The 6655-nt window shown below is 43.1% G+C and overlaps 1 pseudogene; it reads left to right on the top strand.

Moving 5' to 3' along the window:
• Nucleotides 1–1127: 1127 nt before the first annotated feature.
• LOC119357596 lies at nucleotides 1128–5641 on the top strand (annotated as a pseudogene).
• Nucleotides 5642–6655: the final 1014 nt, after the last annotated feature.

The raw sequence follows: 6655 nt of genomic DNA on the forward strand, positions 1-6655 counted from the left end.
ACCAACGCGGTTGGCCGGTATTTTCTTTGTGTTATCGCGCAAAAACGAAAAAACGGAAAATTCTAGTAGTTGAAGGGTCAAACTGCAAAACGCACGAAATCACGAACCGAAAAGGGAAAACCGGGAACCAACCACGCCGCCTGTTTTTCCCTTGCGGGAGCGCTCCGCGCGCGACACGCGGCACTTGTTACGCGCGGAGCGCTTCCGAACCGCTCGTTACGAGCACTTCAAAGGAGCGCTCGTTCATTAATTGCTCTCCATATTTGGGATAAATATAAGGGGTACTGGTGAGCCCGGCATTTAAGGCCCGTTTAAAAATTACGATTGAAATTTCGTAACTGATCGCGGCCCGTCTGGGCGTATGAGACGGGTTTGAAGCGCCCGGCTGTAGATGCTTTTACTGGATCTCTTCTTTCTATCTGTGTGCGGTACCTGTCTAGGATCTGCTAGAGATGCTCTTATTCCTCCATTTGGCAGGACTCCCTGGCGCGTGAGGAAGGAAAGCCGAGCAACCCAGCGGCGGAGCCGACGCGGCGGTTTTCTCTTCGGCGGCGGCGACACCGACGCGGCGGGCCTCCTCTCCAGCGGCGGGCCTCCTCTCCTCTCCGGTATGTCTCCCTCTCCCTCTTCTCCCTCCTCTTCTTTCCCCCGCTCTGGATTAGGGTTTTGAACGGACTGGGATCGATTCGTGATGAACAACGGCAGAAGGGAGGGGACTGAGGGAGGGAGGAACGGAGATGTTTGAGCTCGGGGAGGTAGAGATTCTCCTCTCATATCGCTAGGGTTTTTGATAGATCGATGCTATTGTTTCCCCTCTGGACTAGGTTTTTGGATGGACTGATGGGATCGATTCGTGATGAACAACGGCAGGAGGGGACTGAGGAAGGGAGGAAGCGAGATGTTTGAGCTCGGGGAGGTAGAGATTCTCCTCTCTTATATAGCTAGGGTTTTTGACAGATCTATGGGTTTAATTCTAGATGAACAAACGGCAGTAGGGAGGGACCAAGGGCGGGCGGGATATCTAGTCTGTGGGAGTTTGTTTAATATGATTTTATGATCCATGGTACTATTCACTGTTTTCCCAAAACTACTTTTTGATATGACGTTTGGATACTTTTTTTCAGCAAATGGCGAAAACTATAACCGCTGCTCTGCGAGAGTCTAAGCTCATAGCCTCGTTTTTCCTTGCTGGTTCGAATTTTTTTTCTTCAGGTACATTTTCTCAACTAGATTAGTTACTAGTCGTCAGTCGCCAATTATTTCTCGTTTGTGAATCACGTTATTGTTTTATGCAGGTGCTGCTTGTCCTGTTCCTCCCACTGAGATAATTTGCGTTGGATACAAGTTTGGCCGTGAACCTTTCGGGCCAGGTTAATTAACTGAACTAGTTATCACTATTGAGTAACAATAAGTTGTTTTGTGTTAATTTGGTTATTGATGCAGCGTATGGCATTCAAGTTCCGAAAGGTTCTGACGGTTTACCCGAGACTGTTAATTGGCTTGTTGTGCCTGGGTTGTTTCACAGAGCAAAGACCAGCGCCATTGTGGTAAGTAATATAGTGTTTGGCCCTTGAATTGTATTCACACACATGCTGAAAAACTGCAAGTTTGGGATGCTTTTGGGATTACTTTGTCCACTGGAACCCATTGACTGTGAGCACTAATAGTGTTCAGGGTTCTATGCATGTGTAAATTGTAGGGTTTAGCGTTGTATTATGCTGTTCTTTGGGTAGGTAGTGGCCCAATATGCAGCTTTTTTTTGTACCCATCTTGAGAATCTCATATTGGAGCATAGTGCATAGTAAATGACGCAATTCGGTCAAATTTGGTGCCCATGTTGTATGAATTTCTGGAATAGCTAACTTCAATGGATTTAAATATTATTACATAAATACTCCCTCCGTCCCAAAATAAGTCTCAACTTTGTACTAACTTTATGCTAACTTTAGCACAAAGTTGTACTAAAGTTGAGACACTTATTTTGGGACGAGGGAGTAGAACTTAATTGGTAGGCTTTAATTTAGCTAATTCAGTATGGTAATTTTTGGTGCCTCAGTTGAACTGGTTTTTTGTATTGTTAATTAGTGATTAATGGAATATATAATTACTGCAGGTGGGTGCTACATTGTTGCTGGGCTTGGCAGCATATCTTCTTTGAACTATCTGCTGAACAGGGCAAGTATTTGTCTTTCGGCCCAACACATATTGGACGCGAATACTGTGACCAATCATGGTTGCGAAGGTGGTTGGCCAGAGAATGTATTTGACTTCATCATCAGAAACGGTGGGGTCGTATCTGAGAATGATTACCCATACTGTGCTATCAGAGGTCCCTGCAAGGCTGTTGAGGTATAACATGATTCTTGATTGCCTTTTTTGTTTGTTTCATTTACCGTATGCTCATATTGCTTACTTTTGTGTATGAAAGTATCAAATTTGTTGGACTGGATGATGATTTGCCTTAATTTTACAAGGCAAATCATCATCCAGTCCAAGCACGACTTGTTCAAATCTGGAACGGATTTGCCTTGTAAAAGTAAGTCACCAAGTTTGCTAGAGGAAGTCAGTGCAAGTATTTTGATGACATATACAAAGAGGTTACTCATGAGATTTATTTTGCATGATGTGCGGTAGAAGCCATCCTCTGCTGGTAACATTCTAGTCCAGTCATTTTGTGACCACTTGCGACCAGTGTTTTGCATGTATATTTTTATAGTGGGGCTTCAGTGGCAGAAAATGTGTGTTTGTTTTTAGAGTCGCATGCGACAATTGTTGTCGTGTTTTGAGATCTTTTGGGCATTGTATTGTTTTGAGATTGACTTAAGCTGAGATGATTGGAATCTCATTGGGCTTTCTGAATTGAAGCCTTTTATCCCCTATATCTATAAACTATTTGAGCGAATAATATTATTTATTGTGTAGGCTGCGGGAGTTACTATTGCTAACTTTTGGGCATTGTATTGTTTTGAGATTGACTTAAGCTGAGATGATTGGAATCTCATTGGGCTTTCTGAATTGAAGCCTTTTATCCCCTATATCTATAAACTATTTGAGCTAATAATATTATTTATTGTGTAGGCTGCGGGAGTTACTATTGCTAACTGGGCGGCTGTAGAACCGACGGAAGAAGCTGTGAAGTATGCAGTTGCTTACCAGCCCGTTGTGGCATCAATCTACACTGACAGCAAATTTATGACTTACCAAAAGGTATTCTGACTTTTCTGAAAGTGTTACTTAGGTGTTAAACTGTTGATCGATACATGTTGTTTAAGTTAGCCGGATGAGTAGAATGGTGCAAATGAAATCACTTTGACCTACTAGGAAATGCCCATGTTGCTCTTACGTTCTGTGCATCTTCCGTAATATATAAGGGTATAAGACTGATTTGCTTATGATTTATGTGCTTTACCTCACAAAATTGTAGAATCTTGAGATAATAGCATCTATGGTCCTCATAGTTGCAGGCCATGTCCAGCATGGTCCTTGTGGTTGAAAAGTTCTTCAATGCAATCCTCATACATGAAAATACGTTGTGCATACGGTCCTGGTACTTGAGAGAGCAGTCCTGAGCACGATTGCCCTATATGTATTGCCTGATTAGCAGCGGGGCCTCCCCCCTGTGTCCATCAATGAGGTCCCATCTGTCAGTGTGTGAGAGAAAGAAATAGAGAATTAAAATGGTGTGAGCGTGGGGGGATTCGAACCAGAGACATAACACTACCGCACCAGTCACGCTAGCTAACTAAACCAAAGGCAATTTGTGTCTACTAAATAAATTGTCTCCTTTTATACACAATAGCATCCACCTTATCTGACAGCCACTGCCCATGCGTTCGTGTTGTGCATATGTGCGTGTGCGTCCGTTTGCATGCCGTGGTCAGCCGTCGACGTCCTCATTGTGTCGGTACGCAGCTTCTTGTCAATTACCTCGTGCTCCTGCGTGCATTTTCTTATTCCTTTCTTTGACTTAGCTGCTCATGTTCATTCTCTCAGAAGTTCTTTTTTTAGGGAACTATTAACCAGAAATTAATTGTGAACAATAATTATTTTTCTCATTCAGGCACGCAAATCACCACATCCACAACGATTTGACTTTTTTACTTTGGAATTTCACAACTATGTCAAATGTCAGAGATATGTGGATTACTTCTAGTGGTACATATAGCAGATCTCAAGCCAAAAAAATGTGCCTTTAGGGTTGAAATGTATTCGCTCAACTAAAAAGAAGTCGAGTTGTACTTGGCACAATAAGTCATCAAACAATAGATTAATTTATTACATTTTTCCATATTCAGAATAGCAAACTACCATGAGAAAATCTATTAAAATCAGTCCACTAGCACAACTGAAAATAAATATGAAAAGTGAAGAAATAGTCCAAAGTGTGGCTGCACCTAAACAATGAAATCTTTCTTACCTAGAACACATTTAGATTTTTTTTCCATAAGTGACTATTTGTTCCAAGTTTCTGAGTAAACATTTTTCATGCATAAGGTAAAATGCAATAAACTAAAGTTATTAGTCCAATAAAATTGACAGAATATACACAACTACAAATTAATTTTTCTTTGTCTGTTTACCACAATATAAAGCACATGCATCTTTTTATTACCGGATGTTAGCATCAGCTCAGTGGATAGCACTTCCGTGCTCTAACCAATGGTCGCTGGTTTGAATCTCTATAGCGCTCTCTGTTTTAATTCTATTTTTCCTCACGCTCACTGATGGGTGGGTCCCGGACAGGCGGAGAGCGTTGACCCGCTGCCGGGCGACGCTGTACATGATACGTATGCGGCGACGGGTCTCAGGACCGCTCTTTCAAGTACCAGGACTGTATACACAACGTATTTACATGTATAAGGACCGTATCGGAGCACTTTTCAACTACAAGGACCATCTTGGACATGACCTGCGATCAGAAAGACCATAGATGCAATTATCTCATAGAATGTTGATGCTTTGTTCCGGCTCTTGTCAAGACATGTTTGAGAATATCTGGTAGTTACTGGAGTATGACTTTGCTTGATACCCAATTTGAGGAATATTGATGCTATGTCCTATGTTTTAGTTTCACTAGATTGTTGCAACAAAATCATTTTGATCAACTATGAAATGCCCATTTTGCTCTTCTTTAGCACATGGTATTTAACTACATCTAATATTCGGATGTTGCATATTAACTACATCTAACATTTTGCTCTTGTTTAGCACATGGCATTATAAGAAGGTATTCTGATTAATACATGTGTTTGGGCTTTCTGGTCACATATGATAGTTGCTTTAAGGTACATTTTGGTGTTCTTGCAACTATTTATTCTTAATAGTTTTATTTCCATTTCCTTTTTTATTGCAGGATTTCCTTATTGTTCCTAAAAACCATGGTCCAGTAGACCACTCTGTTCTTCTAATCGGATATGGTAAGTGCCCATGACAGGGCGAATGTTGGATCGGTATGAATTCATTCGAGGAGCCATGGGGCATGACATGTCTCCACTACAACAACATTTTCTATATACCAAGGAATACGTGTCATGTGGGGGGAGCCTTTGGAGTGCTGTCCGATGTTGTTCTTCCCCTGGGAGCTTCTATGGTTCCTAAGGTTAAAACTCGAAGTGAGAGCTGCCCTTTGTTTCAAGTATGACAGCCAACTTTATCGTTAAAGAAGTTTTTTAACGTCAAAATTAAAATATGTCATTAATCATCAGTTTTGCATGCAGGTAGGTAGGCATACCTGACAGCTGATGCTTCTGGCGGCTCGTCCCAGTTCACTTTTCTTTTGGTTCCAAAACTACTTGTCCCATGGAGTTTGAGTTCTGTTTGGAGTCTTGGCTCTGAGCACCTGATAAACCTGTGATCTGATGCTGCACTTATACCATCGTGTCTTGACTCTTGAGTCATGTATTACATCCGTCCCAAATTACGAGATTTAGCTAGATACATTTGTATCTACACAAATGAAGACAAATAATTTGGGACGGACGGAGTATAAACAGAATGATGTTGGGCAGCGGAAATTTGTTTTGGCTCTAGGTTTCATATGCACTTAAATCTGGATCGACTATTGTTTTCATGATTCACGCTAGTTCTTGTGCTCTGCAGCGTATTCATGCCGTCTCTGCCTTTTGGAACAGTGCCCTGGCACACGTCTGGACGTCATTAAATATTTGTATGCCCGTTTCCCGGTTTCCTCGCTGTTGGTCCAGACGGCCAGCGAGACACTGCAAGCCTCCTCCCGTGGGGCGCCGACGGATCCAGATGAAAAGAGCATTGCTGCAGGGACGACAAATTCCAGCCGAAATCTCGACGATGGATCAAATCACCCGTTGGATTCCCAGCCGCGCACGAAGCTCCTCGTCGGCAGGTTATCGGCCTTCCTGCTCCTTGCCATGGTGGTCGGCATAGCGGCATTCGTCTTGTCAAAGAAGGACGAGGGCGACCTGAACAAGCTAGCGCACGATGAGCACTGTGGACCTTTTCTACGCGCCCACGAACTACACCACGTGCAAGGAGACGTCGATGAAGACGCTCGAATGTTATGCCAACCCGGTCGACCACGTGCACGCCACGGCCGACCGTGGCGGTCGGCCAGGAGCTTGTGCGCGACTTCAACGAGTCGTTGCTGCTGAAGCCGTCCGCCAGAGCAACGACACGCTGG

This window comes from Triticum dicoccoides, chromosome 2A (genome assembly GCF_002162155.2).
Source record: "Triticum dicoccoides isolate Atlit2015 ecotype Zavitan chromosome 2A, WEW_v2.0, whole genome shotgun sequence".
In the NCBI taxonomy this organism is placed as follows: Eukaryota; Viridiplantae; Streptophyta; class Magnoliopsida; order Poales; family Poaceae; genus Triticum; species Triticum dicoccoides.